The 11,247-nt window shown below is 35.2% G+C and overlaps 1 pseudogene; it reads right to left on the bottom strand.

The window, feature by feature from the left end:
- Positions 1-3,384: 3,384 nt before the first annotated feature.
- Positions 3,385-4,663, bottom strand: LOC149214881 (L-type lectin-domain containing receptor kinase SIT2 pseudogene; annotated as a pseudogene).
- Between the last annotated feature and the right edge of the window lie 6,584 nt (positions 4,664-11,247).

The raw sequence follows: 11,247 nt of genomic DNA, 5'->3' as shown, positions 1-11,247 counted from the left end.
GGAGCTACACAGGTAGAAATCTCAAGATGGATGAGATTATAGGTTAGTGGCTACAAGATGAGATGAGGAGAAGACCTTTTGAAATAAATGTTGATTCAAAAACTTTAATGACTAGGGGTCACTCTAAGGAGTGAAATGATGAGAGATCTAGTGGGAGGAAATTTAAAGCTAGAGGAAGATTGTAATATCCCCAAATAATGCTTAATGCTTCAGAAAAGCAAATAACTGTATTCTATTACCGTGCCACAACTAAATGATATACAGACAGAATCAATAAGAGCCATGCTAAATATAAGCTATAACTCATTCATATAGTTGAATTACCAATATCAAGCCATTCATAGGCAAATATAAAAGAGATCTGTTCACTTCCATTCCAACACTGTTTGTTCACTTAATTCACTCACTGAATGCTAAAAGGGACTAAAACAAGTATATAAGCAATGGGTGAAACTGTACACAGAATTGAACATCTTCATTTAATCTCAATCTAGTTCTCACATTTAGGTTTCTAAAATATGTGAACATGTCTTTGATCAACCAGAGTTTGTTGATGGAGAGGCAAATCACTTCAACAATTTCATAAAGGTGACTTAGACACTATAACCTTGATATGAGATTCAATCAATATTTAACAAAATATTTTTTCTATATTTCCCAATCATTTGTGTCATGAGATGATATAAAACTATGATGATGTCAACATTGTAGTATGTTACTATGCCAAGAAATTTGAGGCTGGAGGTCTATAACCCTCCTCAATGTCTCCCACAAGGTTATTACAAACATTTTAAGAAAATGATTCAAGTCGCAAGCTTCCAAAATCATAAGAAAGAATATTATCACCTTGCAGAGCATCAAATTGGCCAGGGAGATGAGTAAGAAGGCTCACTTCCTTGAATTTGATCTTGACAAGTCATATAATATAATTAAGTGAGGATTTATTGTAAGCATGCTACATGGGTTAGATTTATTGTAAGAATGATACATGGGTTAGTGAGGATTTATTGTAAGCATGCCATTAAACTCTGCATATACGGTGCTTGTATACTCTGCATATACAGTGCTTGTATACATCTGTTCCTCATTTTCCGAAGAAGTTAGATAAAAATGTCATAGTGCACAATGAAGCAGTGTCAAGTTAGTGGTTCAAGTCATTAATTGACAAGTATATGGATCATCTACAGCACAAATGACATGAGGAATGCATCAAAAGCATGGACAACACCATGATTTCTTATGTAAAGGAGACAAATGTGTTGGTTGATATGGACATATTTTTTATTTGTGTACTTTATAAAACTACAAACTTGTATTCATGTAAGCATTGAAGGTTATAGAGTATGGACAGGATGCATAATGTATTGGTTGGTATGGATGTAAGGGTTTATTTGTTTACAAGGACAAAAAAGAAACTGTAGCCTCTAGAAGTGATCCATTATGTCCATTTAAACAAAGATATGATATGCACATCCATGATGTTAAGATAATAAATTCACACAAGCACCCAATTATCAAACATTGACACTTGAATATGCAATACCAAGCTTTCAAGTGGTATCAGACCTGGGCATGGGCAAGTTTATAATCTTCTTCAAAAGTACCAAATCAGGCTTCATAGAATAGAAACTATTTGCTTTTGATTATTAGAACTTACAGCCAAATTTTTCTTCCCTAAAATTGTTTTTTGTCATTTGTTTGTAGCATAAGTTATAAAGCCACTAATGCCCTAAACTCTGCATATATAGTGCTTGTATACTCTGCATATACAGTGCTTGTATACTCTGCATATACAGTGCTTTTATACATAAATTCTTCATTTTCTGAAGAAATTAGATAAAAATGTCATAGTGCACAATGAAGCAGTGTCAAGTTAGTGGTTCAAGTCATTAATTGACAAGAGGATAGATCATCTACAGCACAAATGACAGGAGGAATGCATCAAAAGCATGGACAGCACCATGATTTCTTATGTAAAGGAGACAAATGTGTTGGTTGGTATGGACATATTTTTTATTTGTGTACTTTATAAAACTACAATATTTATGTAAGCATTGAAGGTTATAGAGTATGGACAGGATGCATAATGTATTGGTTGGTATGGATGTAAGGGTTTATTTGTTTACAAGGAGAAAAAAGAAACTGTAGCCTCTAGAAGTGATTCATTATGTCCATCTAAACAAAGATATGATATGCAGATCCATGATGTTAAGATAATAAATTCACACAAGCACCCAATTATCAAACATTGACACTTGAATATGCGATACCAAGCTTTCAAGTGGTATCAGACTTGGGCATGGGCAAGTTTGTAATCTTCTTCAAAAGTACCAAATCAGGCTTCATAGAATAGAAACTATTTTCTTTTGATTATTAGAACTTACAGCCAAATTTTTCTTCCCTAAAATTGTGTTTTGTCATTTGTTTGTAGCATAAGTTATAAAGCCACTAATGCCCTAAACTCTGCATATACAGTGCTTGTATACTCTGCCTCAAACCTATTCAAACAGGAACACAAGATTCTGCAAACCAAGCTTCTTCAACTTGGCAACAAAGATGTCCCCCTTTGAAACCAACAACCACTTATACTAAATTTTTTTACCTGGAGAGCAACCTATAGCAATTAGAGAAGAATCTATAGCAGAAAAATTGTGAAGATAAATAGGAAATTCAAAATATTTAAAACTATAACAAAGAAGTACATAAATCAACAAGGATTGTTTTTTTAATATAGAGGGAACAGATGATTGTTCACCTTTTTTTCTATAAGGAATGTACAAACGTTGAAACAATGTCGCCCCTAAAATCAGAAATACAATTGGGAAACAACTTTGTTTTTGAAGCACAAGAATGCAAGCTAGAGATTTCTTTATGTATTTCATATACAATGGAAACTGCTAGTTACACAGATAATGTAACTCGGCATATCTTCACACTTGAAAGAAACTCAACACACACTGTTTTTTTTGTGACTTGTAAATATAATTTAAACATGAGAGAAGAAATTCTCCTCTAAATTTACAATCTCTGTTGTATCAGATAATCAAGCCATTTGCTGAGATGAAAAACTGGGTCAACTGAAGAAAAATCACTACATTTTGTTGCATCAAATACTCTTTGAAGATTAGTAAAACTGCACACAGTTTGTCTACACTCAGCAATCATAGACTTCAGATCTGTTAGCCTTTTTTTCTGATATATCAAAAGGAAAACTCCAAGCTCTGTATCTCTGGAACTCCAGCTCTTAGTCTGTTTGAAGAGGAAGTAACTCATCATTGGCCAGTCCAATAAACAAGAAGACATGGATCATGCACCAACGGACCAAAATCAATATGTTTTTTCAACAACAGTTACTCCATGACTTGTTTTAATTACACACACCTTTCAAGCTGTTGCTGCTAACAGTGAAAGTGGTGATGTTCTATCCGGTGTGAAAACTAGCCTACCATCTGAGCTTCTGTTAGGATGTGAGATAGCAATAGATGAACCATGCTTGTGTGAAGAAAATGAAACAATGAATTCATCAAGATTTTCAGTTCTTGTAGGTGTGTCTGCTGAAGGAGGTTCAGAAGGTGGCACAGGATGTGCTTTATCGCCTGCAAGCATTTGCACTACTTGTCTCATACTAGGTCGAGCTTCGGGATGAGGATGGGAACAAAGCAAACCCAGTTCAAGAACGAGCCCAACTTCTTCAACAGGGTACTCATTAAGAAGTCTAGGATCAACTGCTTCCAAAAGCTTTCCCTTGGAATGCAACTCTCGAACCCAGTCAACCAAAATTAATTCTTCGGGAGACATCTTCGGCTCAATGGGTCTTCTTCCACAAGCCACTCCAAGCAATAAAGCCCCAAATCCGAACACATCAGTGCTTGTTTTGGCCTTACCAGTAAGAGGAAGCTCTGGAGCAAGGTATCCAGTAGTTCCAACTACATGGGTGGTGTGAGGATTTGAACCATGTTCATATAAACGAGCAAGCCCAAAGTCCCCTAACCTGCCATTCAAATATGCATCTAATAATACATTTCTTGCTTTTACATCTCTATGGACTACTATCTGCTCCCATTCTTCATGAAGATAAAGCAAAGCCGAAGTAACCCCTTTCAAAATTGTATACCTCTGCGACCAAGTCAACATATTCTGTGTGCTCTCAAACAAGAGCTTGTCAAGGCTACCATTTGGCATGTAATCATAGATAAGCAGAAGCTCTTCCTTATACTGACACCAACCTTGAAGCTGAACTAAGTTCCTTGTGCCTCAGTCGGCCAATGCTTGCAGTCTCTGCAATAAATTCCCTCACCCCTTGCTTGGATTCATACGAAACCCGCTTCACTGCAACTTCCCGCCTAGTGCTGGGAATAACGCCCTTATAAACCCTGCCAAAACGTCCAAACCCCAGCAACTGTTTGTCCCTAAATCCCTTTGTGGCCACTTTAAGTTCACTGTAGGGGAATCTGTGAGGACCATATTCAAGCTCCCATTCTTCAATCACCTCACTCTGTCGAATCCCCCTAAGAAGGTAAACTGCTGCCAGACTTGCAAGAACTGTGATACTTACGGCAGCTATGGATACCTCAACTATGAACCTTCTAATCTTCACCATAGAATTTGCAGATGTAATCTGAGGAAGCTTTGAGAGTTCAAGGTCCTGTGCAGGCCCATTCATCCTGAAACTGGTATTCCTAACTGAAGTCACGCCTGCTGTTCGTTAAACTAGTTTCAGAAACTAGTGCGCGGGTGACAATTTGAATGGAACAGGAATAAGGAGCTCCCGAACAATACACCGCGGCTCGTCTGTCAGGGGATGTCAGGCTCCATTCTCTGCATCCGAATCCGATATCTTGTGAGGCCCTGGCAGGGAATGTCAGGATTGCCAGGGAGGGTGGCGGAGCTTCGAGAGGGTGGTGGAGGGTGAAGACATTCCGTTGGCCTGAGCCGGACGATTTTCCGGCCGGTGCCGGAAAACGGGTCATTCTACCGTCTAGGTAGACTACTCCTATTGATTTTGGTCCGTTGGTGCATGATCCATGTCTTCTTGTTTATTGGACTGGCCAATGATGAGTTACTTCCTCTTCAAACAGACTAAGAGCTGGAGTTCCAGAGATACAGAGCTTGGAATTTTCCTTTTGATATATCAGAAAAAAAGGCTAACAGATCTGAAGTCTATGATTGCTGAGTGTAGACAAACTGTGTGCAGTTTTACTAATCTTCAAAGAGTATTTGATGCAACAAAATGTAGTGATTTTTCTTCAGTTGACCCAGTTTTTCATCTCAGCAAATGGCTTGATTATCTGATACAACAGAGATTGTAAATTTAGAGGAGAATTTCTTCTCTCATGTTTAAATTATATTTACAAATCACAAAAAAAAACAGTGTGTGTTGAGTTTCTTTCAAGTGTGAAGATATGCCGAGTTACATTATCTGTGTAACTAGCAGTTTCCATTGTATATGAAATACATAAAGAAATCTCTAGCTTGCATTCTTGTGCTTCAAAAACAAAGTTGTTTCCCAATTGTATTTCTGATTTTAGGGGCGACATTGTTTCAACGTTTGTACATTCCTTATAGAAAAAAAGGTGAACAATCATCTGTTCCCTCTATATTAAAAAAACAATCCTTGTTGATTTATGTACTTCTTTGTTATAGTTTTAAATATTTTGAATTTCCTATTTATCTTCACAATTTTTCTGCTATAGATTCTTCTCTAATTGCTATAGGTTGCTCTCCAGGTAAAACAATTTAGTATCATGTGGTTGTTGGTTTCAAAGGGGGACATCTTTGTTGCCAAGTTGAAGAAGCTTGGTTTGCAGAATCTTGTGTTCTTGTTTGAATAGGTTTGAGGCAGAGTATACAAGCACTATATATGCAGAGTTTAGGGCATTAGTGGCTTTATAACTTATGCTACAAACAAATGACAAAACACAATTTTAGGGAAGAAAAATTTGGCTGTAAGTTCTAATAATCAAAAGAAAATAGTTTCTATTCTATGAAGCCTGATTTGGTACTTTTGAAGAAGATTACAAACTTGCCCATGCCCAAGTCTGATACCACTTGAAAGCTTGGTATCGCATATTCAAGTGTCAATGTTTGATAATTGGGTGCTTGTGTGAATTTATTATCTTAACATCATGGATCTGCATATCATATCTTTGTTTAGATGGACATAATGAATCACTTCTAGAGGCTACAGTTTATTTTTTCTCCTTGTAAACAAATAAACCCTTACATCCATACCAACCAATACATTATGCATCCTGTCCATACTCTATAACCTTCAATGCTTACATAAATATTGTAGTTTTATAAAGTACACAAATAAAAAATATGTCCATACCAACCAACACATTTGTCTCCTTTACATAAGAAATCATGGTGCTGTCCATGCTTTTGATGCATTCCTCCTGTCATTTGTGCTGTAGATGATCTATCCTCTTGTCAATTAATGACTTGAACCACTAACTTGACACTGCTTCATTGTGCACTATGACATTTTTATCTAATTTCTTCGGAAAATGAAGAATTTATGTATAAAAGCACTGTATATGCAGAGTATACAAGCACTGTATATGCAGAGTATACAGGCACTGTATATGCAGAGTTTAGGGCATTAGTGGATTTATAACTTATGCTACAAACAAATGACAAAAAACAATTTTAGGGAAGAAAAATTTGGCTGTAAGTTCTAATAATCAAAAGCAAATAGTTTCTATTCTATGAAGCCTGATTTGGTACTTTTGAAGAAGATTATAAACTTGCCCATGCCCAGGTCTGATACCACTTGAAAGCTTGGTATTGCATATTCAAGTGTCAATGTTTGATAATTGGGTGCTTGTGTGAATTTATTATCTTAACATCATGGATGTGCATATCATATCTTTGTTTAAATGGACATAATGGATCACTTCTAGAGGCTACAGTTTCTTTTTTGTCCTTGTAAACAAATAAACCCTTACATCCATACCAACCAATACATTATGCATCTTGTCCATACTCTATAACCTTCAATGCTTACATGAATACAAGTTTGTAGTTTTATAAAGTACACAAATAAAAAATATGTCCATATCAACCAACACATTTGTCTCCTTTACATAAGAAATCATGGTGCTGTCCATGCTTTTGATGCATTCCTCATGTCATTTGTGTTGTAGATGATCCATCCACTTGTCAATTAATGACTTGAACCACTAACTTGACACTGCTTCATTGTGCACTATGACATTTTTATCTAAATTCTTCAGAAAATGAGGAACAGATGTATACAAGCACTGTATATGCAGAGTATACAAGCACCATATATGCAGAGTTTAATGGCATGCTTACAATAAATCCTCACTAACCCATGTAGCATGCTTACAATAAATCCTCACTTAATTATATTATATGACTTGTCAAGATCAAATTCAAGGAAGTGAGCCTTCTTACTCATCTCCCTGGCCAATTTGATGCTCTGCAAGGTGATAATATTCTTTCTTATGATTTTGGAAGCTTGCGACTTGAATCATTTTCTTAAAATGTTTGTAATAACCTTGTGGGAGACATTGAGGAGGGTTATAGGTCTCCAGCCTCAAATTTCTTGGCATAGTAACATACTACAATGTTGACATCATCATAGTTTTATATCATCTCATGACACAAATGATTGGGAAATATAGAAAAAATATTTTGTTAAATATTGATTGAATCTCATATCAAGGTTATAGTGTCTAAGTCGCCTTTATGAAATTGTTGAAGTGATTTGCCTCTCCATCAACAAACTCTGGTTGATCAAAGACATGTTCACATATTTTAGAAACCTAAATGTGAGAACTAGATTGAGATTAAATGAAGATGTTCAATTCTGTGTACAGTTTCACCCATTGCTTATATACTTGTTTTAGTCCCTTTTAGCATTCAGTGAGTGAATTAAGTGAACAAACAGTGTTGGAATGGAAGTGAACAGATCTCTTTTATATTTGCCTATGAATGGCTTGATATTGGTAATTCAACTATATGAATGAGTTATAGCTTATATTTAGCATGGCTCTTATTGATTCTGTCTGTATATCATTTAGTTGTGGCACGGTAATAGAATACGGTAATAGAATAACTGTATTCTATTACCGTGCCACAACTAAATGATATACATACAGAATCAATAAGAGCCATGCTAAATATAAGCTATAACTCATTCATATAGTTGAATTACCAATATCAAGCCATTCATAGGCAAATATAAAAGAGATCTGTTCACTTCCATTCCAACACTGTTGTTCACTTAATTCACTCACTGAATGCTAAAAGGGACTAAAACAAGTATATAAGCAATGGGTGAAACTGTACACAGAATTGAACATCTTCATTTAATCTCAATCTAGTTCTCACATTTAGGTTTCTAAAATATGTGAACATGTCTTTGATCAACCAGAGTTTGTTGATGGAGAGGCAAATCACTTCAACAATTTCATAAAGGTGACTTAGACACTATAAACTTGATATGAGATTCAATCAATATTTAACAAAATATTTTTTCTATATTTCCCAATCATTTGTGTCATGAGATGATATAAAACTATGATGATGTCAACATTGTAGTATGTTACTATGCCAAGAAATTTGAGGCTGGAGGCCTATAACCCTCCTCAATGTCTCCCACAAGGTTATTACAAACATTTTAAGAAAATGATTCAAGTCGCAAGCTTCCAAAATCATAAGAAAGAATATTATCACCTTGCAGAGCATCAAATTGGCCAGGGAGATGAGTAAGAAGGCTCACTTCCTTGAATTTGATCTTGACAAGTCATATAATATAATTAAGTGAGGATTTATTGTAAGCATGCTACATGGGTTAGATTTATTGTAAGCATGCTACATGGGTTAGTGAGGATTTATTGTAAGCATGCCATTAAACTCTGCATATACGGTGCTTGTATACTCTGCATATACAGTGCTTGTATACATCTGTTCCTCATTTTCCGAAGAAGTTAGATAAAAATGTCATAGTGCACAATGAAGCAGTGTCAAGTTAGTGGTTCAAGTCATTAATTGACAAGTGGATGGATCATCTACAGCACAAATGACATGAGGAATGCATCAAAAGCATGGACAGCACCATGATTTCTTATGTAAAGGAGACAAATGTGTTGGTTGATATGGACATATTTTTTATTTGTGTACTTTATAAAACTACAAACTTGTATTCATGTAAGCATTGAAGGTTATAGAGTATGGACAAGATGCATAATGTATTGGTTGGTATGGATGTAAGGGTTTATTTGTTTACAAGGACAAAAAAGAAACTGTAGCCTCTAGAAGTGATCCATTATGTCCATTTAAACAAAGATATGATATGCACATCCATGATGTTAAGATAATAAATTCACACAAGCACCCAATTATCAAACATTGACACTTGAATATGCAATACCAAGCTTTCAAGTGGTATCAGACCTGGGCATGGGCAAGTTTATAATCTTCTTCAAAAGTACCAAATCAGGCTTCATAGAATAGAAACTATTTGCTTTTGATTATTAGAACTTACAGCCAAATTTTTCTTCCCTAAAATTGTTTTTTGTCATTTGTTTGTAGCATAAGTTATAAAGCCACTAATGCCCTAAACTCTGCATATACAGTGCTTGTATACTCTGCATATACAGTGCTTGTATACTCTGCATATACAGTGCTTTTATACATAAATTCTTCATTTTCCGAAGAAATTAGATAAAAATGTCATAGTGCACAATGAAGCAGTGTCAAGTTAGTGGTTCAAGTCATTAATTGACAAGAGGATAGATCATCTACAGCACAAATGACAGGAGGAATGCATCAAAAGCATGGACAACACCATGATTTCTTATGTAAAGGAGAGAAATGTGTTGGTTGGTATGGACATATTTTTTATTTGTGTACTTTATAAAACTACAATATTTATGTAAGCATTGAAGGTTATAGAGTATGGACAGGATGCATAATGTATTGGTTGGTATGGATGTAAGGGTTTATTTGTTTACAAGGAGAAAAAAGAAACTGTAGCCTCTAGAAGTGATTCATTATGTCCATCTAAACAAAGATATGATATGCAGATCCATGATGTTAAGATAATAAATTCACACAAGCACCCAATTATCAAACATTGACACTTGAATATGCGATACCAAGCTTTCAAGTGGTATCAGACTTGGGCATGGGCAAGTTTGTAATCTTCTTCAAAAGTACCAAATCAGGCTTCATAGAATAGAAACTATTTTCTTTTGATTATTAGAACTTACAGCCAAATTTTTCTTCCCTAAAATTGTGTTTTGTCATTTGTTTGTAGCATAAGTTATAAAGCCACTAATGCCCTAAACTCTGCATATACAGTGCTTGTATACTCTGCCTCAAACCTATTCAAACAAGAACACAAGATTCTGCAAACCAAGCTTCTTCAACTTGGCAACAAAGATGTCCCCCTTTGAAACCAACAACCACTTGATACTAAATTGTTTTACCTGGAGAGCAACCTATAGCAATTAGAGAAGAATCTATAGCAGAAAAATTGTGAAGATAAATAGGAAATTCAAAATATTTAAAACTATAACAAAGAAGTACATAAAGCAACAAGGATTGTTTTTTTAATATAGAGGGAACAGATGATTGTTCACCTTTTTTTCTATAAGGAATGTACAAACGTTGAAACAATGTCGCCCCTAAAATCAGAAATACAATTGGGAAACAACTTTGTTTTTGAAGCACAAGAATGCAAGCCAGAGATTTCTTTATGCATTTCATATACAAGGGAAACTGCTAGTTACACAGATAATGTAACTCGGCATATCTTCACACTTGAAAGAAACTCAACACACACTGTTATTTTTTTGTGACTTGTAAATATAATTTAAACATGAGAGAAGAAATTCTCCTCTAAATTTACACTCTCTGTTGTATCAGATAATCAAGCCATTTGCTGAGATGAAAAACTGGGTCAACTGAAGAAAAATCACTACATTTTGTTGCATCAAATACTCTTTGAAGATTAGTAAAATTGCACACAGTTTGTCTACACTCAGCAATCATAGACTTCAGATCTGTTAGCCTTTTTTTCTGATATATCAAAAGGAAAACTCCAAGCTCTGTATCTCTGGAACTCCAGCTCTTAGTCTGTTTGAAGAGGAAGTAACTCATCATTGGCCAGTCCAATAAACAAGAAGACATGGATCATGCACCAACGGACCAAAATAAATATGTTTTTTCAACAACAGTTACTCCATGACTTGTTTTAATTACACACACCTT

This window comes from Pinus tabuliformis, chromosome 1_1 (assembly GCF_031772625.1).
Source record: "Pinus tabuliformis cultivar Carrire ecotype Pingquan chromosome 1_1, CPIR1, whole genome shotgun sequence".
Lineage (NCBI taxonomy): Eukaryota > Viridiplantae > Streptophyta > Pinopsida > Pinales > Pinaceae > Pinus > Pinus tabuliformis.
This window is presented reverse-complemented; position numbering and strand designations above follow the sequence as displayed.